The following is a 20,834-nucleotide window of genomic DNA, read 5'->3' as shown; positions in this document are numbered from 1 at the left end:
ACCTCAGTCTCTTCCCACTGGCACCTGGGCATAAGGTAGGGACAGGTATCCTGATGGAATTAGGCTACTCTTTTTCCATCAGTTTTGTGAAGTCTTAAATTGGTAGTGTATGTGAAAACTCTTTGAAAATGTTGAAACACTATACAAAAAAGCATATATATATAAATATGCTAAATAAATTGTTAGATTAACTGACCTTTGTGATCTTACGTTGTCACTAGTAATGTTGTAAATTAAGTACGTGCTATCAAATGTTACTTCACACTGGGCTATGCAATTCTTTGATTTTTTTGTCTTCTATAGAATTTAATATGCATATTTTCATGCTTTATAATATTTTTTATTCCAGTAGACATTTTTTTACTCTTTTGTTTTAGGACTTCCTGGTTTTATGTAATTGTCTAATTTTGTTTCATGGTTTAAAGAAGGAGTGTGTATTAGGCAATTTGTCCCTTTTATTTAACCTTTTCTAACACTATTGAGCAACTATAAGAAATTATTTTTTGATATTTCTCAGTGTTCATAGTGACACAAGTTCTATGGGGCAAGATTTCTCTATTTTAAAATAAATCTTTATCTTACTCAATTCACATGGGTTGCTGTTTGTCCCAATTGGCCAGACACAGGAAAGCTGTAAAAGACATTTTCACAATGGCTTGGCATTTCAAAATTCATGCAAATATTGAAAGTTAAGAGTTTTCCAGACACTCTCAATGTCAGATCAGAATTTTATTTGAAATGTTTACTGCATTAGCTACTGAGATGATAACAGTTTGTCCTGTAATCTATGCATGCAGTTGTGTACTTCTCATGTTGTAGGTAAGAAACGAAAGTCCAGCATGTAGTGACTTAAGATCATGCATGCAGGTGGGAGGAGAGCCCTGGAGCCCCACTTGACTTTCTCTTTGTTGGATCACCTGCTTTTTACCCGTTTTGTTGCAGAGAGTTGCCAACCTTATTTCCTGTAGGACTCTGTCCTCGAGTACGTATCTATTCAAGCTCTTTCTTAAGGATGAGGTGCTGCGTGGATTTCAGTATCTTGCATTTACGGCCATGGTTAGTCTATTGGCAAGTCTATAGTCTATTGGCTAGAAACTTTCAGAGATTACTGTGGTGTGCACAAATCTGACCTGAGCATCTGAGATCTGTGTGAATGAAATACAAGCTATATTATGTGTTTTTCAAAAATGTTTACAATTTAGGTGGATTTAACCTCTTACTCATTTTTCTTATTATTACTAAAAAAAAGACCTCACTTAGATTATTTTCACTTGTAACAATTTTCAGTTATAGTAAAAACATCTGATCAATATCTTTAGATATGATCATTATAAAAACATTTTTCTTTTATGAAATTGACTACTATGAAACTGATTTCTCATAGTGATTTCATTTACCAGTTGCTTAAAAATCTTGCCCTTAAGTTGCACTCTACAGGACACATGATCACTCACACATACACAGCAAGCACAGAAGCTAAGTGGGAGTGGAAGTAAAGCAAGGTCTCCCTCTTCTATCGCTCATAATATTCTGCACTTATAAATCTATAAAGTCAATTTTCCTCATGCCTTTAGAGAAATAATTGAGCATTTTTTAATGTGGGAGCTTTGATAAATTCAGTTAAAGGTGATTTTAGAAATGCTTAACTCAGAAGTTAGTCTGCCCGCAATACAGGGGACAGGGGTTCTATCCCTGGTTTGGGAAGATCACCAGATCTTCAGAGGAGCCTGGCGGGCTACAGCCAATGGGGTAGCAAAAAGTCAAACATGACTGAGCGCCTAACACACTGCTACTTGCTCTCTGATGTAGAGACACACTTGTTCTAGTGGGCACCTGGTCTATCTCTGAGCAGCAGTGACTATCTGAAATGTTTCCTCATGCTGAATCCAAATCTCAGTTTTCCTGGTGTTATTTATTAAGGAAAAAGACCCTCTGTGCCTGAATAAGGTACTGTGAAAGATACTAGGTTTGTAGAGATTATCATAGTTATAGAGGTAAAGAAACTGTATCTTTCTAAAGAAAATGATCTCTTTCAAGATAATCAGATTGTAGCAAATTTGGAAACCATGAATAGATAAATGAATTATAGAGGTGAATACAGTGATAAATATAGTAAAAAGTAATAGAACTTATTAAGACATAGAGTTTTCCATAGGATAATATCCACATAGTCTTTGGGCTTGGGCCGAGCATCAAAGTTACAAGTGTGGCACCTTACCCAAATTATAGATCACAGGCAAGGAGCAAATAATCACAGAATCCAAACTTGTGACTATCTCAGCCCACAGAAGAGCACTAACCAACTGTATGATCAAAGACAAGGTTTAAACAGTCAGGTTTATTAAGATATATTTTATGTTGTACAGGCTTCCCTGGTGGCTTAGTGGTAAAGAATCTGCCCACAGTATGGGAGACCTGGGTTCAATCCCTGGGTTGGGAAGATCCCCTGGAAAAGGGAATGGCAACCCATTCCAATATTCTTGCCTGGAGAATTCCATGGACAGAGGAACCTGGCGGGCTACAGCCCATGAGTCGCAAAGAGTCCAACACGACTGAGCGACTAACATTATGTTGTACAATTCACTCTTTACTGTACAGTTCTATGAGTTTTGATAAATGCATTCAGCCATGTGGTAACCACCATTGTGATACAGAACAATTCTATCACCTCCCCCAATTTTTTGTGCTCTTTGTAGTCCGTCTTTCCTCCCACTCCTAGTCCTTAGCAACCACTGATCTTTTCTCAATCTCTGTAGTTTAAAGGCAGGATTCTGACTCTTTGTAAGCCTTGTTTTTCTCATTTATCAAAGGAAACATTAATGATATCACTTGTTTTCTGGGATTAAATAATAAGATTATATAAATATTACTCATTGGAAACGACCCTGATGCTGGGAAAGATTGAAGGCAGGAGGAGAAGGGGACAAGAGGGTGAGACAGTTGGATGGTATCACTGACTCAGTGGACATGGGTTTGAGCAAACTGGGGGAGATAATGAAGGACAGGGAAACCTGTGTGCTGCAGTTCATGGGGTTGTAAAGAGTCGGACATGATTTACCAACTGAACAACAAAATATGAAATATCCGACACATTAAGAACACAAAATAAATGTTACTGATGATAATAATGATTAAAATGTTGAGCATTGAGTTGTAACTCAGAAATTGAAACAGTGTAGTAAGTAAAACTAAGTTAGAGTTAGTAAAACTTAATTTCCCATGAAATAGAAGGAAGATTTTCTATAGTATCCTGGTAATGGTCATAGTACTACAGTTAGAGTGCTTCCATTAATGGGAAACTCAGAATTTCTCAAGGAAGTTTATCACATTGGTGGACAGAAATGATTGCCTAAATGGCTTTTGTTTTTGCCTTTTCAAAAACTTCTATCCATAGATCACAAGTCCAATTTCTCTTTCACATAATGGTCTTTGAAGAGAAGAGCCTCACCTCTCTTTATCTCTATTCCTGAGTCCTTTCCCTACTAACAAACACCAAAACAGATTAAGCTAGATATTATTGGTAGAGGCTGGAGGAGGTAGATTATCACTTCAGTTCAGTTCAGTTCAGTCACTCAGTCGTGTCCGACTTTTTGCAATCCCATGAACCACAGGTCGCCAGGCCTCCCTGTCCATCACTAACTCCTGGAGTCTACCCAAATCCATGTCCATTGAATTGGTGATGCCATCGAACTACTCATCCTCTGTCATCCCCTTCTCCTCCTGCCCTCAATCTTTCCCAGCATCAGGGTCTTTTCTAATGAGTCAGCTCTTCACATCAGGTGGCCCAAGTATTGGAATTTCAGCTTCAACATCAGTCGTTCCAATGAATGACTCAGTACAAAAAGGAATATTCTGAGGGAGTTACTTAAAGATAAAAGAAGTGGAAACATCTCTTAAGATGATTAAATTCTAATTGAAGAATCACTTATCACAGATATTGTAGAAAGACCTTGAGTATTATATGGGTGATTGGACCATGTAATCACTAAACTTCTTGTAGCCAGAGAGGTATGATTTTTTTTAACACATATTTTTTTTCCATTTCTCTAAAACATTTTATCTGTAATTTCAGAGAGAGAGAGCCATAGGAATCATTCTGCTTCCATAGACATGGCTTCTACTTTTTTCTTAAAAATACGTTTATTTTCCATCATTTATTGACTCTAACTCATTTCAAGTTTCATTAGCCCCATTTGAATGAGAGAAAAATAATGTATATGAGGACCTCTTTAAAAAACTTTAAAGATTATAGAAATTATAAGGTGCTGTGAAGCTTTAGTCATAATCCTTGCATAGCCCCACAAGGTTTTATTTGACTATTTTAAATGAAAAATTGTCTAAATTCTACTTATGCTATGGTTACACTTTTTATAGTTAAACCATTAGCATTAGTGTTAGTCTCTCAGTCATGTCCAACTCTTTGTCATCTCATGGACTGTAGCCTGCCAGGCCCCTCTATCCATGAGAATCTCTAGGCAAGAATACTGGAGTGGGTTGCCATTCCCTTTTCCAGGGAATCTTCCTGACCCAGGGATTGAACCTGGGTCTCCTGCTTTGCAGGCAGATCTTTACCGTCTGAGCCACCAGGGAAATCATAACTTATGCTTAAGTGTCTTTTTGTTTTTCAGCTTAATGGAGACTATTTTACATTTTTATGCATAACTTAGCTTTGTTATTAAGAATATTAACTGGACTACTGAGTTGTAATACAATAAAGCTTTCAGGGCTAAAGGACAGGTGTAAGGATCGATCTTTGCCTCTACATAAAATAGTCCATACTACTTTTGGTGTGTCTGTTTGTGTGTGTGTATGTGCAGAGTTTCTCCCTTTTACTGCATCCTCCATCCCCAATAGCTGTCATAACGCACTTACATAGTTTATCTCTTTTCTAATTTATTGTGGTTTGGAAATCAGATATATAAGCTTATTGGAACAAAGTATCAAGGAAGGGTACATAAATTCTGAGTAAGACAATATAAAATGCATCAACTCTCATGCATGGTGCTTATATAATGTTTATTTTTTCAGCTCACAGTACTTTAAAAATTAGCTTCTGCTTCTCTCTTGCAAAGAGGAAGGCTGAAGCTATGAGATAATAGAAAATTCAGAATTTATTGCTGTTATTATTAGCTAAATTCAATCTCTCACCTTCACATTTGACTTGACATTAGCAATGGCCGCTGAAGCTACAGCAACATATGCCATCTTTGAGGGGAACACAGCAGCGAGTTGTAGGGCAATATTCTTTTGGTCTCAAGAGAAGAGCCAGGCCAGACTTTGGTTCTAAGCCAGATATCTTGGCAACTTTTACTAGTTTTTGATAATTATCTTATTTAGTGAGTATTATTTCAAGGAAAAATGTTAGTGCTAGATTCAAAGAAGTCAGAGAGGAAGCAGAAGAGAGAGTTTATCTCAGCAATATCCCCACTTGGAAGAGGAATAGAGAAATGGGAGGCCAGAGAAAGACAGAAGACATAAAAAGACAGGAGGATAAAATCTCCTCAAGGCAGGAAGAACTAGGAGGATTTTTCTTTTAGCTCATTCCTCACTGGTTTTCCCTTTATTTTGGAGGCATAATCTTTTTGGCTCTTTGTTACTGCTGAAAGACATGGTCCTGAATCTTACAGTGACATCATTCCAGGTACAGCACCAGGAAGAAGTTCTGAGGCCACTGACGTCAATGACTAAAAACTCTAATCCTAAAATATAGGCTTCCTTGAATCTTCTGGACACCCTCCATCGTGTGACCCAGCGAGACTTGTTCCCTCAGACTGCCATGAACTGTGCTCCCAAGCTCTGGAGTCAATGCCTAGGTATATGTTCAGATAAGAACTTCTAAAATTCAATGTATAATCAATCATTAGGACCTCATTGAAAAGCAGATACTGACTCAGCAGGTCTGAGGTCAGCCTGGGGTTTTGAATTAGCTTCTTGGTGATGCCCATGCTGATAGTCTATGGGCAACTCTTTGAACAGCAATGTTTTAGATTATTTTGACTCTGGTTGAATTTGTGGGGAATCTTCAGAGGAAAGGGAATAGATAGTTATAAAGTTAACCAAATGCTGGACTCCCAGGATGTTCTTGCTAAAGGGGCATAGAGAACATCCAAAAATGGAAGCAGAAAGAACTATCTTTCCACAAGGTCTATCCCTAGTGAGTAACAGCAGTACTGAGACTCCAGAATACAGCCCATGACTTTTCAGGTCACCATGCTGCTTCTCATGAAAGAGAGTTTGAAAAACATTCGGGAGAGAGTGTACTGGAATTGAGGAGAGAGTTGGGGCATAAAACGATTACATGTAGAATAAAACTGGGCTTCCTTGGTGGCTCAGGGGTAAAGAATCCACTTGCCAATGCAAGAGACTCAGGTCAATCCATAGGTCAGGAAGACACGCTGGAGAAGGAAGTGGCAACCCACTCCAGTATTCTTGCCTGGAGAATCCCGTGGAAAGCAGAGCCTGGTGGGCTACAGTCCATGGGGTCACAAAAGAATCTGACATGCCTGAGAAACTAAATTACTCTTTAATGAACGGTTTAGTTGAAATGCAATCATGGAAACAATTATAGCACTATATTTGAGTTCTCTGAGGTTTGTTACATTTTCTGGAAGGAGGAGGCTTGTAAGAGAAAATCAGGCCCATGATCTGGGATTAATACTATGACTATAATTTCTTTTTTTATATTAATACATTTTTTTATTTTTGCCTGTGCTGGGTCTTTGTTGCTTCTTGGGCTTTTCTCTAGTTGTGGCAAGCAGGGGCTACTCTCCAGTTGCGGTGTGTGGGCTTCTCATTGTAGTGGCTTCCCTTGTTGAGGAGCATGGGCCCTAGGGAACATGGACTTCAGGAGCTGCAGCTCCCGGGCTCTAGAGCACAGGCTCTATAGCTGTGGCACATGGACTTAGTTCCTCTGTGGCATATGAGATCTTTCTGAATCAGGGATCAAACTCGTGTCTCCTGGCTTGGTAGCAGATTCTGAGCCTCCACGGAAACTGTAATTTCTTAAAAAAAAAAAAAAATATATATATATATATATATATATATATATATGTAATGCTAAGGTGGCTTATATTTATTTATTTGGCTGTGCTGGGTCTTAGTTGCTGCACACGGGGTCTTCAATCTTTGTTGCAGCATGTGGGGTCTTTTAGCTGCAACACATGGAATATTTAATTGCAACATGTGGATTCTAGTTCCCTAATCAGGGATCACACCTGGCCTGCCTGCATTAGAAGTGCAGAGTTTTAGCTATTGGACCACCAGGTAAGTCCCTGTAATTTCTGTAAAGCCAGTCTGTGTTGAACATCATTTTGTCCAACTCAGTCACTTGAAGTGTCTTTGTGTAGGGCTAAGCAGTACCTCCTTCTCCCAGATTACCCGTCTATTTGCTCAGTAGTGGAGACTGGTAAGGTAAAATGGAAGGAGTGGGTATCTGACATCAGAGAGAACTGGACTTTCAATCCATTATTGACATGACTAGCCATGTAGTCTTAAGAAATTTTCTGTGACTGTCTGAAAATTTCTGTTTATGGAAAGTTTCTGTTTCTAACATTAGGGTCATAAAGTTTCTCAGGCTTCTTGTGAAGAGGAAATGAAATAAATTCAACAAATTGCTAGAAGCATATACAAATATTAAGTGTGATGTACTGTAAAGTTAGAAGATCAAAAGGAAAGGAGCTACTAGCCTTAGTTGGGTTTAAATAGCTCAGACATCTGTAAGAAAGCTTGAGAAATTGTTTAATCTGTTTTTTTGGGCGGGGGTGGGGGTGGCGGTGGAGGAGCTGACTGTTTAGCATGCCAGGATCTTTGCTCCCTGGCCAGGGACTGAGTCCATACTCCCTGCAGTAGAAGCGTGGAGTCCTAACCGCTGGACAACCAGGAAAGTCCCGGAAATTATTTAATTTTTATACTTACTTTTCTTACAACTTTCCAGTCATGAAAATGACAGCTAAATTAGAAAACATCTCTAGAATCTTGAAATTAGAAACTTGAATCTTGGAACGATGGAAAGCTCATAATATTAGAATTTGGAAAAGTAGTCATTTGCTATTTATGGGATGTCTTACTTTTGACCCCCCTGAAAGCAGAGCCGAGGGCAAAGATTTGGATACAATTAGGTTATTTGGGAAGTTGGTATGCAGAATTCCTCCAAGATTTTCCATCTTAAATCCTGGGACTGTGAATATGATGAAATATGACCAGGATTATATTAACACTACATGGCAAAAAGGATTTTGTAGCTTTGAGTTATTAATTACTTGTGTGCGTACTAAGTCACTTTGGTCATATCCGACTCTTTGCACCACTATGGGTTGTAGCCCGCCAGGCTCCTGTGTCCATGGGATTCTCCAGGCAAGAATACTAAGAGTGGGCTGCCATTCCTCCTCCAGGGGATCTTCCCAACCCAGGGATCAAACCCATGCCTCTTACATCTCCTGCATTGCTAGGCAGATTCTTTACCATTAGTGTCACCTGGGAAGCCTGTTAATTTCTTGGCTTTGAGTTAATCAAAAAGGAGATGATTCAGGTAAGCCTAATCTAATAGCATGAGTCCTTTGGAGCAGAAAGTTTGCTCTGGCTGGCTGTAGAAGGGAAAGTCAAAGAGATTAAAAGCACAAGAAGGAGCTGACATGCCCCCATCATAGGCTGTGAAAATGGAAGGAGACAGGCCTTGGAATAGCCTTGACACTAGCTTCTAGGAGCCGAGAATGGCCCCCTGACTTATAGCTAGGAAGCAGGGACCTTCACTTTCAAGGAGCTAAGCGTGGAAGCGGAGTCTTTACCAAATCTTGCACCTAAGTGCTCAGCCTGGCTAACAGTTTGATTTCAGCCTTGTGAGACTGCAATTAGAAAATCCATGCACCCCACCCAGAACTCTGACCTATGGGATAGGTGATACATTTATTACGTGTAATAGAGATGTGGTAATTTGGTAGGGAGCAATAGCACTCTAATACAAGACATAATTTTAGGAAGTATGAGTAAGGGAGTAGAGAGTGGGGAAGGCAAGAGAGAAAGTCAATAGTAAGGGTGCACAAAGAGAGATTATCATTGGGAGCCGCCAGGGGTGGGGGTGTGTGCCAATTCTGTGATCTCCTGTGAAGTGGGCAGAATACCACTGAGAATTAGCCCTAAAAACTACAAGACAGGGCTCCCCTGGTGGCTCAGTGGTAAAGAATCTGCCTGCCAATGTAAGAGACAGAGGTTTGATCCCTGATTCGGGAAGATCCCATATAACGCAGAACTAAGCTTGTGCGCCACAACTACTGAGCCTACGCTCGAGAGTCTGGGAGCCACAACTACTGAGCCCATGTCCTGCTGAGCCCATGTCCTGCTCCCATGTACAGGAGCCCATGTACTCCTGAAGCCCTCACATCCTAGAGCCAGTGCTCAGCAACAAGAAAAGCCACTGCGATTAGAAGTCCAAGCATTTCAATTAGAGAAAACCCCCCACAGCAATGAACACCCAACACAGTCGGGAAAAAAAAAAAAATCCTATAAGAAAGTTCAACCTCTTTTTGGTTAAGTGAGGAAGTGAGGCTGTTTTTGTTTTTGGTGGTGCTGGGTCTTCACTGCAGTATGGAAGCTCTTCATCGAAGTGCACAGCCTTCTCTAGCAGCGGTGCACCGGCTCAGTTGCCCCACAGCATTTGGGATCCTAGTTCCCCTACCAGGAATCGAATCCACAGGATTCATAACCTCTGGTCCACCAGAGAAGTCCCAAGTGAGGTTTAATGGCCCTACATTTCCAGACAGTACTTACAGCCAGAGCCCAAAGTGGAGAAGGTAAAATCCTACATCAAAATGCAGAGAGACATAGCTTCTTTAAGTGAAAGGCTAGCTCTGTAGAATGGGTCTAAACTTGCACAAAATCTCCCAGAAGGCTGGGGTTGAAAATAGAGATAGGCCAAGGTGATATGTTTTCATTCCAATCCCAAAGAAAGGCAACGCCAAAGAATGCTCAAACTACTGCACAATTGCACTCATCTCACACACTAATATAAGGTGATGCTTAAAATTCTCCAAGCCAGGCTTCAGCAATAAGTGAACTGGGAACCTCCAGATATTCAAGTTGGTTTTAGGAAAGGCAGAGGAACCAGAGATCAAATTGCCAACATCTGCTGAATCATCAAAAAAGCAAGAGAGTTCCAGAAAAACATCTATTTCTGCTTTATTGACTATGCCAAAGCCTTTAACTGTGTGGATCACAATAAACTGGAAAATTCTGAAAGAGATGGGAATACCAGACCACCAGACCTGCCTCTTGAGAAACCTGTATGCAGGTCAGGAAGCAACAGTTAGAAGTGCACATGGAACAACGGACTGGTTCCAAATAGGACAAGGAGTACGTCCAGGCTGTATATTGTCACCTTGCTTATTTAACTTCTATGCAGAATACATCATGAGAAATGCTGGGCTGGAGGAAGCACAAGCTGGAGTCAAGATTGCTGGGAGAAATATCAATAACCTCAGATATGCAGATAACACCACCCTTATGGCAGAAAGTGAAAAAGAACTTAAGAGCCTCTTGATGAAAGTGAAAGAGGAGAGTGAAAAGGTTGGCTTAAAGCTCAACATTCAGAAAACGAAGATCATGGGATCTGGTCCCATCACTTCATGGGAAATAGATGGGGAAACAGTGGAAACAGTGGCTGACTTTATTTTTCTGGGCTCCAAAATCACTGCAGATGGTGATTGCAGCCATGAAATTAAAAAAACACTTCCTCCTTGGAAGGAAAGTTATGACCAACTTAGACAGCATATTAAAAAACAGAGACATTGCCAACAAAGGTCTATCTAGTCAAGGCTATGGTTTTTCCAGTGGTCATGTATGGATGTGAGAGTTGGACTATAAAGAAAGCTGAGCGCCGAAGAATTGATGCTTTTGAACTGTGGTGTTGGAGAAGACTCTTGAGAGTCCCTTGGACTGCAAGGAGATCCAACCAGTCCATCCTAAAGAAGATCAGTCCTGAGTTTTCATTGGAAGGACTTATGTTGAAGCTGAAATTCCAATAATTTGGACACCTGATGCGAAGAGCTGACTCATTGGAAAAGACCCTGATGCTGGGAAAGATTGAGGGCAGGAGGAGAAGGGGACAACAGAGGATAAGATGGTTGTATGGCAGCACTGACTCAATGGACATGGGTTTTGGTGGACTCTGGGAGTTGGTGATGGACAGGGAGGCCTGCTGTGCTGCAGTTCATGGGGTTGCAAAGAGTTGCACATGACTGAGCAACTGAACTGATTGAAGGTGATATGAGAGAAGGGTTTAAATAATAAAATAATGTGATATAATAATAATAAAAAAAATCCTGGAGTGTCAGATCTGAAGTTCAGAAAAGAGAGGATTCTTCTCAAAGAAACCAAGTCTCTGCACAAGAAGGTCATAAAACAGAACAAGTCCTGTGACCTCCATAGCAGCCTCTCTACATTGCTCCTAGAGCTTGCAGCTCTGTAGGCAAAATGATGTTCAACCTATAAATTCATGAATTCCTAAGCTGCTTATCAAATTCCTACATATTTGTGGGCCTCCTTCTTCTTTATTTCAAACTAGACTAGCCTTCATGTTAATTTCACGCTTAAAATATGCAGTGCTCTGTACTAGCAATTATATTTTAGTGTTACAGTGCATTAACAAAGCAAAATCATGCCCAGTTTCTTGTTATTTGCAAATAATGAAATACCAGGTAACGGGTAAAAGTTGATATTGACCTCATCACTGTATTTTCAACTTGGTCAACTCTAAAATTTGTCTAGACATGATTTAATTTTTCCCAGCTCATGGCATATTTTTCTTTTTCCTATGGCTTCTGGCCTGGGAGTGTAACTGAAAAGAAATGGACAGAGAAATAAGATTCCCAAATTTCTTACAAATATTTGCTCCTTGTTCTAGACTAGTCATTCTAACTTACACCTATTTTTAAAGAAATAAGTCTATTACTTCTCCTAACACTGAGCATACAAATATTTTGACCAAATTTAAACAGCTACTGAGTCATTATAAGGAATTATTTTTGCACCTTAAAGTGAGCTTGGAAAGTTTTTCTGAGCATTTAATTTTATTTGATTCAAATTTCAGTTTCAAAAATTTAGACTTTGTCTTTTAGGCACTCTAATTACTTTTAAAATAATCTACTCACCTGACAAAGTAGCATTGTTCTTACACTTGGTTCATTCTAGTAACAATAAAATGGAAGTGATAGTTTACTTCAGAAGAGATTGAACAAATGCAGATTAAACTACAGTTCCTTTAAAATTACTTAAAACATATTTACATATAACTTTCTGCAACACATTTAAAGTACTATAGTTTATTAATTTGCAGTCACCTTAAAAATGTTTTAATAATGCCAAAATTTATACATATGTTACATTGCTGTGCACTGAGCAACACTTATGATTTACTTGTTCTGTCTTTACATGCACATATCCAAAATGCTAAATCTTACACTGCCTGGTTGCTCCCTACTTTCCTGCCAGTTTATCTTCCCACTCTCGCCTCTGTGAGCCTGTCCTGGTTACAGAAGTCTCTCTGAGCTTCAGGCTTGGTTGCACATTAGGTGTTTATGCCATCAGTTCACGATGCCCAGAAAGCAGTTTCCATCTATCTCATTATGCGAACCACTCTATCCTTCAGATCTCAGCCCCAGATGTCTACTAAACTCAACAGGTAGCAGTGCAGTCATAGATATCTCCACTCTCTTACCACTATCTGAAAATTTCTTGTTAGCTTATTTAATTATTTTGTTGTGGTTGTTTAGTCGCTAAGTTGTGTCTGACTCTTTCACGACTCCATGGACTATAGCCAGCCAGGCTCCTCTGTCCATGGGATTTCCCAGGCAAGAATACTGGAGTGGGTTGCCATTTCCTTCTCCAATTTAATTATTAGTTGATAAAATAATTGTTTCCCCTCATCAGAATAGAAGCTCCTGCTGAGTCATGTTAACTGCCTCCTTCACTGCTGTAACCCTAGCACACAGAGCAGTACCTCACACATAGTAGGTGCTCAATAAACACGTGTTCAAAGAAAGAATGTCTGTCAAATTTATTTTAACTTCGTAATACTGGTATTACCAAGACGTTTGATTTTTAAGATTTAATTTTGTAGGGCAAAAGATACAAAAAGAAGGAAATACTAATTGAGCAGAACTGGCTGGTGTGAAAAACTGTGCTGTGTCAGATGTTAATGGTAGAAACCCCAGATTGTTCTCCTGTGTTCATTGTAAGAAACATGCCTCCCAATACAGGAGACATAAGAGACTCCGGTTTGATTCCTGAGTCAGGAAGATCCCTCAGGGAGAGCGTGGCAACCCACTCCAGTATTCTTGCCTGGAGAACCCCATGGAGAGAGGAGCCTGGAGGGCTACCGTCCCTGGGGTCGCAAAGAGTCAGACACTGAAGCAAGGTAGCACACACGCCTGCAAGGCTCTTAATGCCACTTTCTAAAATCCCTTTCTGTTGTCCCTGTGTGTGCTAAGTCGCTTCAGTTGTATCTGACTCTTTGTGACCCTATGGACTGTAGCCTGCCAGCCTCCTCCATCCATGGGATTCTCCAGGCAAGAATACTGGAATGGGTTGCCATACCCTCCTCCAGGGCATCTTCCAAACCCAGGGATCGAACCAGCATCTCTTGTGTCTTCTGCATCGGCAAGCAGGTTCCTTACCACTAGCGCCACCTGCTGTCCTTACTCCCATGGAAAGCAAATCCATGCCATCTCCTCTTTTCATGTCTCAGGAAATCACAGAGCAGAGTATCTGCACATAGTAGGATTAACAAGCGCTTTTTAAGATGAATAAATATAAGCATGTTAAGGGATTGATTAGCAATCCCACCCAAGGAGCGATTAGGAATCCCACCCAATGACTGTGGAAGAAACTGAGTGATCCTATGGACCAGACCCCCTGTCGGAAGCAGGGAAGTTTTATGTGCGGATCCCAGTCAACGACAGAATCATTGTCTGGGAAAAGTGTGAAGTTCTGTTTCTTAACATCGTGTCATGGAGCCAAGTTTCCTCAATTTCCTTTCGTGGCACAAAGAATACCCTTATATTTTCTTTTTTAAAAAATATTGTGCATTGTATCTCCCCCCCCTCCTTTTTTTCCCCCAATTTTATTTATTTAATTATTTTGGCAATGCAGTATGGCACGTGGGCTCTTAGTTCCTCTACCGGGGATCAAACCTGTGTGCCCCCCACGACTCCCACCCTCTACAGTGGAAACGTGGAGTCTTAACAACTAGACTTCCAGGGACGTCCCCTGCCCTACTATTTTCGTATAATGACTCAACTCTTGAATCATTGGATAAAGTTTTTATTTTATTAAGCCTTTTCCTTCCAGAAGCTGTTTGAAGGTGAAAGGGGAAGGTGAAGTCGCTCAGTCGTGTCTGACTCTTTGCGACCCCATGGACTGTAACCTACTAGGCTTCTCCGTCCATGGGATTCTCCAGGCAAGAATACTGGAGTGGATTGCCATTTCCTTCTCCAGGGGATCTTCTGACCCAGGGATCGAACCCGGGTCTCCAGCATTGGAGGCAGACGCTTTAACCTCTGAACCAGCTGTGGATTAAAATTACAGAGCTTAAAAATGGACAGGAAATCAAGATTTCTCCAGGTCCAAGGGCTGTGGCTTCAGGCATGTGTGTTATCAATATTATAGTGTCCTTTTTACAGATAAAGAAACAGTCCTGAGAAACTGAGGGTAAAGAGCCCTGTTTCAGCTTGCTTATTTGTGAGGAGTGAAGATGTCAGTAAGGTTACTTGTCCCATACTTTTCGGTTCTTTGTCATTCTACTCATAGCTAATTCATTTTCAGCCTCAGTCTCACCATTTACAAGTCTCATTTTAAAGCTGAGACAAAAATGCTTCCTCCACTGGAGTTCCCTGGTAGCCCACTAGATACGAATCTGCCTGTCAACGCAGAAGTCACGGGTTCAATCCCTGATTCAGGAAGATCCCACATGCCCCAGAGCAACTAAGCCCATGTGCCACAACTACTAAGCTTGTGTGCTGTAGCTACTGAACCCTGTACACTCTAGGGCCCACCAACCACAACTCCTCAGCCCCTGTACCACAGCTACTGAAACCCAAGAACACTAGAGTCAGCAAGCTGCAACTACGCAGGCACGTGATGCAACAACTAGAGGCTGTGCTCTGCAACAAGAGAAGGCCCCACAATGAGAAGCCCGTGCACTGAAATTAGAGAGTAACCCTCACTCTCTGCAACTAGAGAAAGCCTGCCTGCAGCAACGAAGACGCAGTACAGCCAAAAATAAATAAATGTGTGTATGTGTCAAAAATAAATAAATTATTAAAAAATACTTCCACCATTTAACCCATACCAGGTTATCCAATATCAGAAGAAGAAGAAGAAAAAAGTCTCAATATCCTGTTTGTACAGACACTGGTGACTTTTATTTGTAAAGCCCTTTATCATTTTCATAGTCCACCATACACGTTACCTCTCTTTATAAGGGAGATGTTGTTGCTGATTTTTGATAACAGAGAACACATAACTGCCTCAGAAGGGCAGTAAAAAGAAAGAAATATGGAGGACCCTGACCCTAACCCTAATCTTGTCCTAACCTAAACCCATAAAGAAAGAACAAAGCACAAAGATCTATTTTCTGCAGCGTTATATAGCACTAGGAGATGGAGTTGGATAAAATCAATCTTTAATGTCACTCTTAAATTCGATAGTTTTTCACGAACTTGTAGATTAAGTGGTGTGCTTAGTCCCTCAGTTGTGTCCGACTCTGCGATCCCACGGACTGTATCCCGCCAGGCTCCACTGTCGATGGGCTAAACAAATAAACGGTTGTGTGAAAATTTTGCTGTTTTTCTTTGATGGCCAAGATTTATGAATAAGAGGAGTTGGACTTCCCTGGTGGCTCAGTGGTGAAGAATTCACCTGCTGGTATAGGAGGCTCAGGTTAGATCCCTGGTCCGGGAAGACCCCACGTGCCGCAGAGCGACTAAGTCCTCACACTGCGACTATTGAGCCTGTGCTCTAGAGCCCACAAGCCACAACTACTGAAGCCTGAACATCCGAGACTAGTGTTCCACAACAAGGGAAGCCACTGCCACGAGAAGTCTGCTGCCACAACTAGAGAAAAGACCGAGCAGAGACAAAGACCCAGGACAGCCAAATATAAGAAATTAAATTAAAAAAACTTTCTAAAAAGAGAAGAGTTTGGTGAATTCACCTCTTCTTTACAAAAGAAGAAGAAAATGTGATAATTTCAGTTTAATGTAATCACTTTGGAAATATTTGTGATTGCCTAAAATTTATGTTGGGCTTCTCTGGTGGCTCAAACCGTAAAGAATCTGCCTGCAGTGTGGGAGACCTGGGTTCGATCCCTGGGTTGGGAAGATCCCCTGGAGGAGGGCATGGCAACCCACTCCAGTATTTTTACCTGGAGAATCCCCGTGGACAGAGGAATTTAGCGGGCTACAGTCCATGGGGTTGCAAACGAGTCGGACACGACTGGACGACTACGCAAACAATATGAGCAAACAATTTTCTCAGTAAAGACCAATCAGCTTGGGCTTCTTAGTTCTTGTGAGGAAAAGCTGTACAATTTAATATAATGGAATGAGTGAGGAAAAAGCAGAGGTGACAGGATTTGGAAGGAAAGTCTCACACTGAGAGAAAATAGTGCCACCTGCTGGTGATCATAAAACTTTTTTCATTTTCTTTTAAAAAAGAGCACTATCATATTTTAAGTTTAAATTTTAAAATAGATTTTTAAATTTTAAATCAGGAGACATGGACCACAGTTTTGAAATCCAGTGTAATTCTCAGCCATAAAAAAGAACAAAATTGAGTCAGTTGTTATGATGTGGATGAACCTAGAGTCTGTCATACAAAGTGAAGTAAGTCAGAGAAAAACAAATGTCACATATTAACGAACATGTATGGACTCTAGAAAAATGGTACTGATGAATCTATTTGCAGGACAGGAATAGCGATGGAGATGTAGAGAACAGATTTGTGGACATATCAGGGGAAGGAGAGGGTAGAACAAATTGAGAAAGTGGTATTGGCATATATACACTTTGTTGTTGTTTTAGTTATTAAGTCATGACGAACTCTTTTGTGACCCCATGGGCTGTAGCCCACCAGGTTCCTCTGTCCATGGGGTTTTCCAGGCAAGAATACTGGAGTGGGTTGCAATTTCCTTCTCCAGGGGATCTTCCCGACCCAGGGATTGAACCCATGTCTGCTGCAGTGGCAGGCTCTACTGCAATCAGCCACCTGGGAAGCCCCAAATATGTTCACCACCATGTGTAACATAGATAGCTAGTGGGAACCAGCTGCGTAACACAGGGAGCTCAACTTGATGCTCTGAAATGACCTAGAGGGGTGGGATGGAGGGGAGTATTAGGGAGGGGATATATGTATACTTATAGCTAATTTACTTTGTTGTACAGCAGAAACTAACATAACATTGTAAAGCAATTATCCTCCAATAGAATTTTAAAATGTTTAATCCAGTGTAATTAATAACACAACAAAAATCGCAGTCTATAGCCCCACACTCTCTCTCCCTTCCTTTCTCTTGTTCTACAGAAATAAGTAAGCACCTTCAATCTTTTTAGCTGTGTGTTCTTGTATTCATCTTTAAACATCATTTTGATAATAGTTTTAAACTGGTGCCTCCTGATTTCTTCATTTTAGACATTATCTGTTGATTCCATTTTATTATAAATCTCTGTTTAGCTTCCCTTCTTCCTTACTCCCATTATACTAAACATTTACTTTGCAATTTTTGGTTACATACTTGGGGTTTACATTGCTGAACCATATGACAATTTTACATTACTCTTTCCTTATGCGTCTCCTAGTGTAAAATCACTTTATCACCTTTCTTATTCTCTTTGCTCTTCCTTGACTGTGTATTTGTTTTCATTTGTATCATTTTCTGTTAGCTTTTACCTTTTCCCATTGGTCACTGCAGATGGTGACTGCAGCCATGAAATTAAAAGACGCTTACTCCTTGGAAGAACAGTTATGACCAACCTAGATAGTATATTCAAAAGCAGAGACATTACTTTGTTGACTAAGGTCCACCTAGTCAAGGCTATGGTTTTTCCTGTGGTCATGTATGGATGTGAGAGTTGGACTGTGAAGAAGGCTGAGCGCCAAAGAATTGATGCGTTTGAACTGTGGTGTTGGAGAAGACTCTTGAGGGTCCCTTGGACTGCAAGGAGATCCAACCAGTCCATTCTGAAGGAGATCAACCCTGGGATTTCTTTGGAAGGAATGATGCTAAAGCTGAAACTCCAGTACTTTGGCCACCTCATGCGAAGAGTTGACTCGTTGGAAAAGACTCTGATGCTGGGAGAGATTGGGGGCAGGAGGAGAAGGGGACGACCGAGGATGAGATGGCTGGATGGCATCACGGACTCGATGGACGTGAGTCTGAGTGAACTCCGGGAGTTGGTGATGGACAGGGAAGCCTGGCGTGCTGCGATTCATGGGGTCGCAAAGAGTCCGACACGACTGACCAACTGAACTGAACTGAACTGATGCCAATTCCTGTTAGTAGTTTATTTCTAAATGTTTACACAGACTAGATATTTTATCATTTCCACCTTTCTTGGGCATGTTCATTGGGGAATCTTCACTGCCTGCTCAAACTGGCATCTCTTGCCTTTGGGCCAACTCAGTACCATAACAAACTGGAAAATTCTGAAAGAGATGGGAATACCAGACCACCTGACCTGCCTCCTGAGAAGACTGTATGCAGGTCAAGAATCAACAGTGAGAATCGCACATGGAACAATGGATTGGTTCAATATTGGGAAAGGAGTACATAAGGCTATGTATTGTCACCCTGCTTATTTAACTTATATGCAGAGTACATCATGAGAAATGCCGGGCTAGATGAATCACAAGCTAGAATCAAGATTTCCAGGAGAAATATCAACAAGCTCAGATATGCAGATGACACCATCCTTATGGCAGAAAGCGAAAGGGGGAACTAAAGAGCCTCTAGATGACAGTGAAAGAGGAGAGTGAAAAAGCTGGCTTAAAACTTACCATTCATAAAACTAAGATATTGGCATCTGGTCCCATCAATTCATGGCAAAAAGATGGGGAAACAATGCAAGCAGTGACAGACTTAATTTTCTTGGGCTCCAAAATCATTGTGGACAGTAACTGCAGCCATGAAATTAAAAGATGCTTGCTCCTTGGAAGAAAAACTATGACACACATAGACAGCATATTAAAAAGCAGAAACATCACTTTACCAACTAAGATTTGTCTAGTCAAAGCTATGGGATTTTCACTAGTCACGTACGGATGTGAGAGTTGGACCATAAAGAACACTGAGCACAGAAGAATTGATGCTTTCATATTGTGGTGTTGGAGAAGACTCTTGAGAGTCCCTCAGACTTCAAGGAGATCAAACCAGTCAATCCTAAAGGAAATCAACCCTGAATATTCATTGGAATGACTGATGCTGAAGCTGAAGCTCCAATACTTTGACCACCTATTGTGAAGAACTGACTCAGTGGAAAAGACCCTGATGCTGGGCAAGACTGAAGGCAAGAGGCTAACAGAGGGTGAGACGGTTGGATGGCATTACCAACTCAATAGACATGAATTTGAGCAAACTCTGGGAAATAGTGGAGGACAGAGAAGTGTGGTGTGCTGCAGGTCATGGGGTCACAAAGCGTCAGGTACAACTTAGCTACTGAACAACAGCAACAACAAAAGAGTGATATTTAGATTTAGAATTTGGAGTTCAAGAAATTTTTTGTAGAAAATCCCTGCCAAATACAAATTCCTGTGCCTGCTGAATACTGAAGCCAAAAAACCAAAACGCTGGGATTTGGAGCAGTTTTACTGCTAAGGCTAAAGGACGAGAACTGGTGGCTCGTGTGCTAAAGACTTAATCTTCTCTATTATTTTGGGGTGGGGGGAAGAGTTTTTATAGGCAAAGGTCAGGCAAAAGGCACAGTGTGTGTTGCTTTGGTTGGTGGTGAGCTAACAGTGTGGTGTTCGGGGCTCACCTTCTGCGCCTGAAGTTGCCATCCTCCACCTGGGTTGCTGCCTTAGTTCCTTCATAAGAATTGAAAGATTAGCTATTATGTATATCTCTTAAGGAGGAACCAGGTCTCTACTTTTTAGCTGCACTATTCTTTTTAATCTTTTTTTTTTCATTTTTATTGAAGTATAGTTGCTTTGTAATGTTGTGTTAGTTTCCAGTGTACAGCAAAGTAATTCACCATTGTTTTTTGACTGCTCCACATTTCTTCTACCTTGCATCCCTTGCCAGTAAATGTCCGAATCTGCCCTTTGGAATTCAGGAAAGGCTTTGGAGACTGATGCCTTTTTCCTGCTAAAAACTCAAGGGACAGGAAAAGCCTTTTGTATCTAGCAGGGCCCTGTGCAGTCCTAACTAGTTACAGAATTACAAGAAATGAAAAAGAAGTCTGTTCAATTGTGACTAACTAGTAACCTCACTTTTTGAAAAACGCGCTATTTGTCCTTTACAAAGGAAGTCTACATGATGGCAAGCAGGTTGATTAATGGAGAGATAGAAAATTGTATTCCACTAGGAGAATATTTTCTCCAGACTTCTAGCAATTTGGAGAATGGTTTCATCCATGAACTTTTCCAGTTTTGTCCTTGAACCTTCACCTAAGCCAGGTATAGAGACGGCCTAAGACCAGCAGTGTGGAGACACACCCCATCTGGGGCCTCTGAGAACCAGGACTCTGGGACACACGTTTATCCCGTATTCCTACTCTGCAGCAGGAACCTGATAGCTCCGTTCAGAGTCACAGGGAGCGCGCGGAGGATGGGAAGTGTAGTCTTTCTCCGCC

The sequence above is a fragment of the Budorcas taxicolor genome, chromosome 8, assembly GCF_023091745.1.
Source record: "Budorcas taxicolor isolate Tak-1 chromosome 8, Takin1.1, whole genome shotgun sequence".
In the NCBI taxonomy this organism is placed as follows: Eukaryota; Metazoa; Chordata; class Mammalia; order Artiodactyla; family Bovidae; genus Budorcas; species Budorcas taxicolor.
The sequence above is the reverse complement of the archived record's forward strand: the minus strand, read 5'-3'. Positions refer to the sequence as shown.